Below are 12238 nucleotides of genomic sequence, written 5' to 3'. Positions count from 1 at the left end.
GATCCTGATATATTGAAATGGGTTTTCCCAGTGTATGTTTTCCTCCGCTTCCATTAAGCTTGTCTTTGTCTCACCCTAAAATATCTTAATTCTGTAGTATACCATGTGATCAATACTAATGGTTGAAAGGGCCACAACAATGCCTGTAACACAACAGAACAAATAAAACTGATAGGTGCTGGCACACTGCGTTTCAGCCTGCTGTCCAAGACAAAAATTTAGCTCCATCCCAGGCGATGAACTAAAAATGTGAAAGAACAACTGGGGGAGTTCTAATAAAAAGAACCATTGCTTTTAAGGAGCAACATGTTTTTGGCCTTTTTTTTAATCCCCAACCCCGTTTCCACCCTGCCACTCTCAAAAGACCCATGGTTGTCCTGTGTGTTTCCACCAAACAATTGATGAAAACAATTTGTGCTCAAATTATTGTAGCCTAAAAACCGAGAACCAACAGTAATACCATCATGGCTGTTCAACCCTTCTAGGTGCCATTTTATTGCTGCAGGTCATGGATAGGAATGTTGAACTCTAAATCGACTGCTTGAGACACTTGTCTTAATCATGTTAAATGTTCACTGTGTTGTCATTGTATACATTATATTATAAAGAGAAAAGCTACAGTGTGTGCTGTAGCACCCTGGGGGGTTAGTGTCAAAAACGAGTTAGGATCATAGGCACAAATACAGCTTTAATTAAAGTGAAAAGCCGCAGGGACGATATGGCTAACTTGCTTTATAAACATCATTAGATTGAAAAACCTGTGCCCTCCTTAATTAATCAACAGTCTTCAAGGACCTTATTTTCAAAACAAGACTTAATATTTAATGAGGAGTAAAATGCTGACTAAAATGAGGGGATTGCCCTAGTTTAAATCTCTAAGAACAATGCAATTTTGTGAGTGCATGAATGTTTTCCACTGGTGGAGCACCTCATGCCAGCCACTGCTTATGTCTATCACTGCTGGCAATCCAGGTGTGAGACGAATGGGACAAGCAAGAGGGGATTAGAGTGAAACTCAAAAGCCAGATATTAAGTACAGGACTGAAAACTGAAGAGGTGCCTTAAAAATCATAACATTTTTTGAGGATGAAGATCATGTACAAAGACCAGCACCACAGTGGAGCAACATACATTCATCATCTCTCCCCATACATGACTGTTTGCGTTCAACAACCTTCCACTTAAAAGGCCGGCTAAACAAAATAGTGAATTCACGTAGGAATAACAAGTTTGAAGGCAGTGCAACAAAGCAGATAAAGCATCATATCAGTTTCCCTATCTCAATCAATGCATGGGTTTGCATCTTTACACACAGCAGCAAGAATATGATAAATGATAATGGGGAAGCAATAGTGAGATTACCTTTTGTTCATGTCAAAATTGTCATACTTCTTTTGACGTTTTAGTAATCTTTTAATTCTTTCCTTTTCTCACTCATGTCTCTCAAATCTACATGACATGCCACATGTTACTGTGGAATGGCTCTCACATTCCAGGCTTCCACACAGTCCAACACAACTGCATTTTACTTACCTCGATGACATGTTTAGGTTCAGAATATTTTAACATTCCCTTCCTTCTCTTAGCTCTCAAACTCACAAGCACCATTTCACCAAATCAGAATCTTCTACACACACCCAACTTTCTTAGCTAGCTTATTTTTTGTACACTTTTTGTCCTATCCAGTTCCAACCTTCTTTATCAACACAGTTGTCACAGTGTTTGTTACAACACCTCCTTCCTATCTGTGATGCTGGATACACTGGTATCTGGCATTCTTCCTTGCAAGAAACAAAATGGAGATTGTCTCACAACTGAGTGCAGTGTGATCCTCTCATCCCACAACATATATCTGCAAACATCTTTCCCTAAAACTATGTTAAAGATGGCACAGAGGTGTCCTGTGATGTTAAATCCTATATTGTTTAGAAATGCTGTAATTCCTAATGAAATAAACTCTGGGGCATTATCAGTAAATATCATTTCAGACATTTCCTCATGAAGACCTCCTCACAAAACTATATTCAGCTTTCCAACCTCTGTTATTTCATACATTGTACTTCTCATCACTTAGAGAAGTAACCTGTCACACTATGACTGTGGTAAGAAGTATTTTTATATCCTCAGCATCTGATATGCACATTGTTGCAATTCACATGCAACACATGAAGTTTCTTTCACCACTTGAGACTTGTTGCAGATAGCACAACTAACGCATCCTGTAAAATATCTCTCTATATCTCGATCCATTCCAACCCACCAAAAATCAGCCATTACATTTTGCCAACATACCTCCATGCCACTAGCGTAACACATCCATCAACCTGTATTTAAGTGTTTAAGACACAACCAGTTTCTCTGTCCTCCCTATAGTACCAAAGTCCAAAGATAATTTGGACCTCTTCAAGTTTTAATTTATCACTGACTTGTGCCTCTCCCCTTCTTTGGGTCAACCCACTGTTATCCATCACTTCGCCATCCTCAATGCCTAACCTTCCACACCCGGCTTCCATTCCTCTGAAACTGCACCTGCACCAAACTCACCTACATTTGTCACAAACCAATTATCCTCTTCACCTTCTTCAGAACTGTTCATTGATTATTTCATTATTGGTTAAGCAGTCAGTATTCACATTTCATACTACAAGCACCTACTTACTGAAAAATGTGTACTTCTGCATCTTTTATAACTACTTCCCAATATGAGGAGTTGCATTTCCCACTCATTTTGTGCTAAAAACATCAACAAGAGCTTTACTGTCTGGGTGCAATTCAAGCATTGTCACACACCCATGTGTAATAAATGTTGAACACCTCACAAGCTTGCAAGTGCCTCCCTCTCTATATCCAAATATCTGTCCTCTGCTCCCCTACAAATCCTAGAAAGTAATGTAATACCTATTTTACGACTACACTTGAAAATGATTAAACCTGCCCCCTTATTATAGACACTAACCTCTGTAACCATAATAGTTCAATCATTAGGTCATATGGATTTAACTCCAGTGCACTTGTTATTCATATTTTTATTTCCCCAAAAACACTACTCACATTAGGGAGAACACTCATTCCGTACTTTCTTCTTCACAACTCTCCTTCATTGTCTCCTTCATTACCAATGGAAAATTCCTTGCTCTACGCTCTAGCGTTGATGCTTCTAGCAACACAAAGCAATGCATAAAACCTCCATATATCAGACATTCCAATCCTTCCTTAAACACTTTTGGAAACATCTCTCTTAATTTTTCCACTTTCACTGTATTTGTTACAATTACTTGTTCTTGATCATTTTGGCCCAAAACAATTCCTAAGCACCATGACAAGCGATAGATACATTATTACTTTCCAGATTTCTTCCAGACACCACAATACCTCTTCATCATCCTGACAACTGCTAAGTTCAGTTCACACAGCATTCACTTTACCTTTTTACTTTTCAGTTCATCCTTCACTTCTTGGACAAATGGACCACCTTTTCCATTTCAGCACCTAGCTTAATAACTGGGCATTTACTTGAAATCACCAAATACCTTTAATTGTCAGACCTAAAACACAGGGATTTATTGCTCTGATTCCCAATTGCACCTCATGACAACTGTCCCATGAAAACCTGCACCAAATTTGATTAGTGACCACTCTTGCTACATTTTTTCCACCTTCCTTCTCTGGGACTCAACTCCATCAGACACTTTGTCATATCTTCTTTGTGCTTTCGTACCATGACCATTATTTCTAGGTTGTTCACTGTTACACTCAAGAGTTTTTCTTGTTTTTTCAAACTACTAGTGCTGTTAATCAGTTGATCTTTAATTATCTCATCTCAGAGTTCCTCAAATTTGCATGCCACTGCCAAGACGCTTAAAGCAGTCACATATTCTTAAATGCATTCCCTAGGCATCTGCACTCTTGAGAAAAGTCTAAACCTCTCCACAGCTGAATTAATTTTTCTTCCTTATTCCTCCTCTTATACTCTTGTCACACCTCACACTCATTATCAGGGTCTTATGCTACTTCTGTGTCATCTATCTCTGACTCCTTCTTCCTACTAGTATTGACAATCTCTTAACAATACATTTCCCCTCTACTCTTAAATTGGGTTTGAGCATTGGTAATGTGGACCCCAGTTAAAGTATCTCATTTTACTGTCTCCATATACAATTCATTTGCCGTCTTCCAGTCTTCACACAACATAATTAGGTCACCCTTTCATTGTAAACAATTAGAGTCAACCCCGACTGCATGCTTAACACAGCAATATGAATTTGTTTACCAGACTAGGCAACTAATTAAACATGCAGTCGATCTACCCAGTACGGAATGCAAACATAATGGCCTAATATAATAAAAGAGTTCTCTACTGCCTTTTGGCTAGGTTGGTCTTCATAAATATGACAGAGATACACAAAAACAAAGTAATCACTGCCGGACTCAAAGACTTCAGGATGCCAAATACACAATAAACTATTAGTCCCTGTTGTCTTGCACTGCCAGGAAGGGATGACAGATGGTCTATACGTTCTGCAGGTAACTTCCCTCACAAGTGTAAACAGCAGTGTGTGTACCTACCTTGGGTAGATAATTGTACTTCAGTGCATCACTACCTAATTAGTATTAGCTGCAATGCCTCCTATAATCAAGATTCTTGTCACTTGATTATATGAAAGCCTGAGTGTATTGTTACACAATGGTAGTCTTGTATTCGTATTTAGATAAAGATTTGCCACCCTTCCCCTCTTACTGAATGTATCCTTATGTCCTCTTTTACTTTCTCTACATGTGGCAGTCCCTAAACAGTTATCACCCCTGACAAGGACTCACTTCATGTGCTTGTTCCAGAAATCAGGACAACTTTTTCGGAATTGATACTTATCATATTTTACTGTTATGTAAGGCCACATTAAAAATCTCTTAGGACCAAACACAGAACCTGAATGTCACATGCTGGGTGTAGAATACAGCAAGACTTTTCACCTCCCATGTATGGGATTGCAAGCATGGCCCTGTGGGCTGGCAGGTAGTCCTGCAATGCTGCTGGAAAGGCTGTAATTAAAAATACCAAACAACAGATTTTGAAATAAGATGCCTATGTCTGACATTAAATAACTCAGCTGTGAGTGGGCCCTGAAATGACAAGGTCCATTGTTCAGATTTAAAGACCAGTCTACACATTTAAAACATGCAAGTTGGGTTGATGTTGGCAGCGTATACACAGAAAACCGCAGCATTGTAAGAAGGCAATGAGACCGCTCTGGCTAGGATTCAACTAGAAGCAAAATTCTTGTGTCATCGTAACAATTAGTAAAAATGTTATTCATTCTAATTTCAAACATCACAATAATGATTATTAGAAATGATATTAACTTCTGCCTTCCTCTCTCCAAGTTGGTTGTAAGACCAGTATGGCCTGTGTGGCTGTTAACGGGGGTATCCTGCAGAGAAATGTAAGTATGAACTTCTGCATAATCAGTGCTCTACCAGAGGCAAATGGGCCTTCTGACTCTCTGCCCCTCACTGCATGCAGGAAGATAAGGGTCATTGACTAAGATCTACTACGCATCCGTGCTACTAAGAGACAGCTGACTCCATATGGCCCAAAGGGAAAGGGGGTCTAGGACTTATCTAAAAGAATCAACATGGACAACAGAACCCGGACTGTTGTCTGTGATCCTAAAGAGTAGTTAAAAAGTCAATCGCCACTAAAATTTGCATCATTGTAGCCAAAGCACAGTTCCTGAAAATGTGAATACAAATTAAACATCTAAAAAAAGTAATTCAACTATGTGTTAAGCTAGGAATTAAAGCTGTTTCAAGCACTGCATGACGAGGAAAAGGGGCTAAGGCTACCTGAAAGAAATATGACCTCTGCAGACATACTTTCTAGGTTTGTTCTGCTTGTAGCTTTTCAACACTTGAGGTTATTGTAGTACTTTGAAAAGAGGATATCTGACCTCGTGGACCCCTGTTCTCTGCTGCATCTGTCCTCACTGCGCTAAAAGTGTTTGAGCGCCTCAAAAAAATGCAAGCCCAAATGGGAAACCTTTCATGTGGATGAACATTTAGGATGAACATTGGTAGGACCCTTGCGTCACCATTGACCACAAAAAGTGCATAGCTCCCAGCCTACTACTTCCCGTAGAATAACATTGCCTGTTGAGGTTCCCATTGTTTTCTGTGGATGATTTTTGCTTCTTTGTTTTATAATTCCTGTTCGAGTTACCCAATTCTTTTCAGCTGGTGTAAATTTAATCCTTACATTTTATTGTTTTTTGCTATGATGATATGGAAATTTTCATTGGATTTATTTATTAACCATCATTTTGTTTTTGTGCTATTAAATACTACATATGACTTTTTGTGAGGGGGGCCTGTAGTAAAGCTCAGGGCTTCCTCAAATAAACTTGTTTTTACTTTTTAGAAGCTAGAACCTTTAACTGGGTGGGAACATTTCACATCCAGGTTGAGGCTTTCCTCTCTTCTGTTGTTATGAGTCCACTTTCCTACACTGCGATCAGGTTATTTTGTGCAGGGCCGTTTGTCTGCAGCAGTTTCCCAAGAATCTGTGTTTCAAAAGGGCATAGCATCAGTTAAATTCACCTCCTGTTGTGTCCCAAGCATGGATACTGCATACTGAATATTCCTCTTAGGATATTCCTGGTGTGATCCTTTTGGCTCCTATAGCGTGTTTTGCCACAGTGCTATACATAGCTTCAGAATTGATTGTCAAGTACGTTTGTCACTCAGGGCGACACTGATGCATCTTACATCAACTCTCTTTCTGCTAAGCTGTTTTGACACTTTTCTCTCAGTTCGTCATCGTTTACTCCAGCAATGTTACCTCTTTTTGCTTTCTATTTGTATGAACTGCTTTTGCGCTCGATTGTAGATGAATCTCAAAAGTCAATGGAAACAGTATTTTACTGGATAATTGTGATTTGCATTTACGTTTTACAGTGTGCTTTCTCAAATGTATTACGAGAACCACTGCAGCCCCTCACTGACAAATGAGGGTGCAATGGCCTTTATAGGACTCCAATGAGTTTGCACCCTTTGTATACCTGTGATTTGCAGTTAGATGTGCAACGGTGATTGGTGGGATCGGAGAGGCCGCTCTCCATATTTTGCAGGGATCACGCTGAAGAATAGGGTGACCCTGTCTAAGCCCATGCCACAACAACATTTCAATTGTAACTGTTCATCATCATATCAAAAACATTTATGCTTCCTTAGATGGATTAATAATCACCTTATAAAAACTTTGAAAATAGTGCGGATTAAGGTATCATTACACTCCACTACCCAGAATTGAAACTGCAGACTTGTGGCTTAGTAGTGGTATGGAAATGTATGTCGTGGTCGCAGGTAACCTGTTTTCTTTAACAAGTAATATAAAGACTAAAGTAATTCCGGCACAAATTACATCTCTTACATTGTGTTATGCCTACTTGCAGATCTGATTATGTTTTCGGTCTTTGCTGCAGCACAAACCTAGTTCCAGGGTGAATCAGAGAGCTTCACAGAGAACATTCTACTGCAGCAAGAGCATCACAAGCACAAGATGCTTGGTACATTACAGCACTGTGTACGGGTGGTCCAAATGACACCAGAGATGTCATGCGACAGGAAGGAATAATGGAACGAGGATATACTTTTATATCACCTGCGTTTACACTTGGAGGCACAGAGGGATAAAGATAAAGGGTCTGATTTACAGAAGGATGGTAACAAACTATCCTCTGAAAGGCAGCAGGAATATAATGCTCCACATCTTTTAGCAGGAGTGGAGCAAAATGCCGTAGATGGAAGCCGATATGAATGGCTCTGTAAACCTTTCCTATTTCTCTTTTATAATTGCGCAATCAGATTGAAAACATCTGACAGTGAATACATGAAAGAAAAAATAAAATTTAACAAAAAACGCGTCTGAAAGTTTGTGATTTTTCAATTAGGAATTGAAACAATAGTTTCAACTGCGCCCTATGAGGCTTGCTGAAACACCCACTGACTGACCCCATCCTAACCCATCCATCATTGTTGCTACTTCTCATTTTTTTTAAAATCAAAATTCATTCTACAACGCACTTTGGTGACGTCACTGGTCAAAATAGTAGTGTTTTTTGAGTGCTGGTTAAAGCACATATCAGGCCCAGGCTGTGGACTGAGATTCTGTGAGAACATTATTATTGTAGAAGAGGACTCTCAAACACGAACAGCCGTATATTTTCTCTTTAAGGAGTTTTAGTACACATACTTCTTAGACTTTGAGGCAATAGACCACAGGGAAGTATACAGTGATTTCAGCAGCAATTTACACAGCTTTTTTAGATCAAATTTTGAACCCAGAATTGCAATCAGGGGCCTCCGGGTTCAAAGGTCCACAACATAGCAATGAAGTCAAGCACCTTGTGGAGCCACCATACATAGCCTCAAGGGAGTGGCAGATTGCACCATATGCAATCAAAAGCAGCCTTTTGGTTGGTAGCAGGTGGAGGTGAGAGTAGAGAAATCAGTAAACTTGCCAAGTAATGTGGCCTTTCAAAGCAGTAGTCATGTGAACGTGTCAGTTAAACTCTAGCACACAACTCTACACCATCCATGTTGTCTTTCATCAGCCTCTCAGGAAATCTACCAATTTTCCTGTAGGTCAGTCTACCACCAATACCAGGCTGGACATACTAACACATCAAGATTGAATGAATACAGAGCACACCTCAACTGAGCTGTATGGGGCATCAGTCAGGCCATCAATCCATTGGCCTAAAAATGCTGGAAAGGTTGGAGAAGTCATTTATCATGCTTTGTATGACTGACTGCTCCATCCTATAGGCCTTGGAAAGGCAAATGCTTTCTTGGCAGGTAATAAACAGTAATCCTGTGGGCCAGCTCAACTCTGACTACAAACTGAACATGATCACACACAGTGTTGTACAACCAGGCTGCAGTAAATGGAAATGGGCTGGCCTAAAATGAAATCCAATTGTCTGATTTTGAATGAAGAGGAAAACACATGTCAGCAATGGAGACACTAATAGTTGATGGGAATGTGTATGGTACATGTGTCTCATATGTTATTAAATAATTAAATATGAAATATACACTTCCCTTCCAATTCTACATGGAGAAGAAAATATCCATTGCCTTTTGTGAATTTCTTGAAGAACTTGGATTCCATCTGCTAAAGATATAATGAGATGGGGCCGAGACCAAAGGCCCTACATTTATTGGCTCTTTATTATTTGCTTAGCCAGAGTGAGCTATCTCCTTCAGGTAATGGTAGGACAGTAAGATGGTTGGAAATTCAAGGGAAAGAGAGTTGCAGCTAATGCAGTGAGGCTAAAGCATACATACATTGTGTGATTTCAGCAGCAACTAAGGATTAAAACATGGCATGTGTTGCTGCTGGCGGCATGGATGCACACTTTTCATGTGTATGGCATGATGACATATGCACAAATTTTGTGTTTCACTTCATGACGCTATCAACCAGTCGAGTTTGCAGGTGGGGTAATGGCATGAGTGCCGTGAGAACCATTTACATACCATTTTCAAAGTCCTGTGGTTCATTTAGTAGCACTAAGACAAGAGCAAAACTGTGCTCTAAACCTAAACCTCTACCAATAGGCAAAGGGCCATCATGCACTCCAAAATGATATACCTTTATGTGGAGATAGAAAAATGTGATAGGCCAAAAATAGAGTGGAGTTAGAAAAGAACTAGAATATAATTCAGATTATGTTTGTAACCCACAGTTTATTTAATGGGATCTTTTACATTTTTCCAAAGTGGATATTTTAGTTTCTTCTCAACCCAAGACTGCACAAGGTCTACATTTGATTACTGAAGAGATTGTGAATATAATAATTCCATTGTGAGACATTTCTTGTTAATGTTTGCCTGGTCTCTTGACAGTTTGGATGTAGACCTTACTCTTGGCACAAGAGACAGAATTCCTCTCAGACTATGAATAATGAAGAGATGTTATAGTGCTCGCATTTCATTGTCGGCCAACTAACAGATGCAATAGTAACCTTATTGTCCTTATCTACGGAAGGTTCTTTAAACAACACTCCCATAAAAAGCTAATTTAGCTAATATTTTGAATGAATACTATTTAAAAGACAAGTGACTAGCCCAAGCCTAAGTGGCGATGCCACTAATATAGCTGAGTCTAATTTGAAAATCGTTCACAAGAGGGTTTCGTAATTTCTGTAGTCCATCAGTAGTACTGATGTACTGGTGAATAGAGTTAATATCTAATAGTGCATGGATGCGCCAGGGCTAGCGAGCTAGCGAGCTACCATTGCATCAAACCATTTGAAAACATGGGTAAATTGCCATTCTTTGGGACTACAGAGAAAAGTGTTTTGAGTGTAGATGACAAAGCTGCTCACTTAAGATTTCCTTTCTGGGAACATGTAAAAGGAAAATAAATCTTGGTCCATCCAGTGAGACCTGATAACTCATCATTTCAAACAGTGATGAAAAAATCAAATAAACTCAGCAAGACCTAGTCACAACCATTTGAATGATAGTGTTTCGCTGGTGCCTAGTGACTAAGTCTGTGCAGGCATTTGTAGGTTTGTTAGAAGCTGTGACCTTAGTTTACCTGGGTGCACCTTTATTTATCTGTGATTAATTTGTCTTTCTATGAAGCAGGCTTACCTTACCAGTGCTGATTTACAAAACACACAGTATAATAAGTGCCCCTGCAGGGAAGATTATGTACACAAAGTTGGCCTATTATGTTCAGGTTCAAATGAACAAACACTAGGTTATAAAAATCACACAACTGATCTCTTAGACCAGGGCGCTATTTACATTCTCAAATCAGGTGTCTTTTGGATAATTTTCTTTTTGTATTTTTCAGAAAAATATTTTTAAATAAAGACTTTTATCTGTGTAGTTCAGACAGAAATTTCTATGTCAATTCTGGTTGGCAAACCTGTGTTATTTCATCATTGTTAGTTAAATAAAAGTGGGGAGTTTAGCTGCTACCAGCAAATGCATTCATCCGATACAGAAAAGGCAATGTAATTATTTGTGGTATAGAAACAGAGATGTATGTTAGTCAATTGACTATCTGAAACTGACAGCTTTTCATGTGACTGCACGCATTCCATTGAAACAGAATGGTCAACAGTGCCCAGTGTCCCTCACACACAATAAGAGGAATATCCACACCCCTGAGTACAAACTATTTAAGCCTAGATTAAGAGTGCAGTGTCCCTGTTAGAGTGTTAGTTCATGGTGGGATCTTGCACCAGGCCATTAGAGTTAGCCTTGTGTCTGGAGAAACCAGGCACAATTAAAATGTGTTTTCACAATAGGCATTGCACAGAAGGGATTTTAAACAACTTTTTGTGACTTTTGTTTTTAGAACTTCGTCAATTACTGGATCACCTGCTTTGGGCAAACAGAAAATATCTTTAGTGAAATCGTTGGATGCCACATTGAGCTTCTTTTGAAGTAATCATTCAACGAAAGAGGTTTGTGCAATATCCGCAATTGAAATGAAACGAACTGTTAATGCAGTATGCTATTTTCTGCATGCTATTTCCTGCATATTTATCAGATGTCTTTAGGGGAAGCAATAACTTTGAGCAGAGTAAGTCTACACAGCGATTTCCGCTGCCTTGCCTTATTCCATGTCTATACGGCCATTAAAAGCCACGCAAAGTGGCTTTGCATGGTTTCATAGATATGATTTTGTAGTCTGTGCTACCGGAGTGTCACTAAAGGTGAGGCTCCAGTGGGGCACAGGGCTCATAAATATGTCCCTAGGTTTCTAAAAATACGTGAGTCTGAAGCTCTACAAGATCTATATACTGTAGGAATAGGGATATTTCCACAGATTTTCATAATTCTAACCACCGAGTTCAAATTAAGATTGAAGTAGGTTGGCTCAACTTCATCTTCTCTCAAGGTGCTTAGGTATTTCCTGGCATAGAAGAGGCCAAATCCGGGCATTTGGTGCATTCCTTTGGATTAATAACTCTCCAGCACTGATTCACTTTTTTCCTTTGTCTTTAACCCTCTATTTAAGGGTGAGTGTTATCAGGGAAATATAGAGAAACATCTGAACTGGATACAAATGGCTTAGAAACCACAAATTCAAACTGTTGTCAAAGCATTCCTCACGTTTCTGGTATGGCCACTTATATATGTCAGAGATACTTCTAAATTATCTCATATTGAACCAGGAGAAAGATTATCCCAGTGGTAATAAATATAGTCCAGAATT

At 39.2% G+C, this 12238-nt stretch overlaps 1 protein-coding gene across 7 annotated transcripts in view; it reads left to right on the top strand.

Moving 5' to 3' along the window:
* GNG2 (G protein subunit gamma 2) overlaps nt 1–12238 on the top strand; it is a 237304-nt gene that overhangs the window by 176616 nt on the left and 48450 nt on the right. For 4 of the 7 annotated variants that reach the window (XM_069208637.1, XM_069208636.1, XM_069208638.1 and 1 more), the window contains one exon: nt 11375–11483. The exons of the other annotated variants lie outside the window; for them this stretch is intronic. The gene's annotated coding sequence lies outside the window, so the exon portion shown is untranslated. The remainder of the gene's footprint in view (nt 1–11374; nt 11484–12238) is intronic. 7 annotated transcript variants of the gene reach the window in all.

The sequence above is a fragment of the Pleurodeles waltl genome, chromosome 9 (assembly GCF_031143425.1).
Source record: "Pleurodeles waltl isolate 20211129_DDA chromosome 9, aPleWal1.hap1.20221129, whole genome shotgun sequence".
NCBI classification, from domain to species: Eukaryota; Metazoa; Chordata; class Amphibia; order Caudata; family Salamandridae; genus Pleurodeles; species Pleurodeles waltl.
The sequence above is the reverse complement of the archived record's forward strand: the minus strand, read 5'-3'. Positions and strand labels throughout refer to the sequence as shown.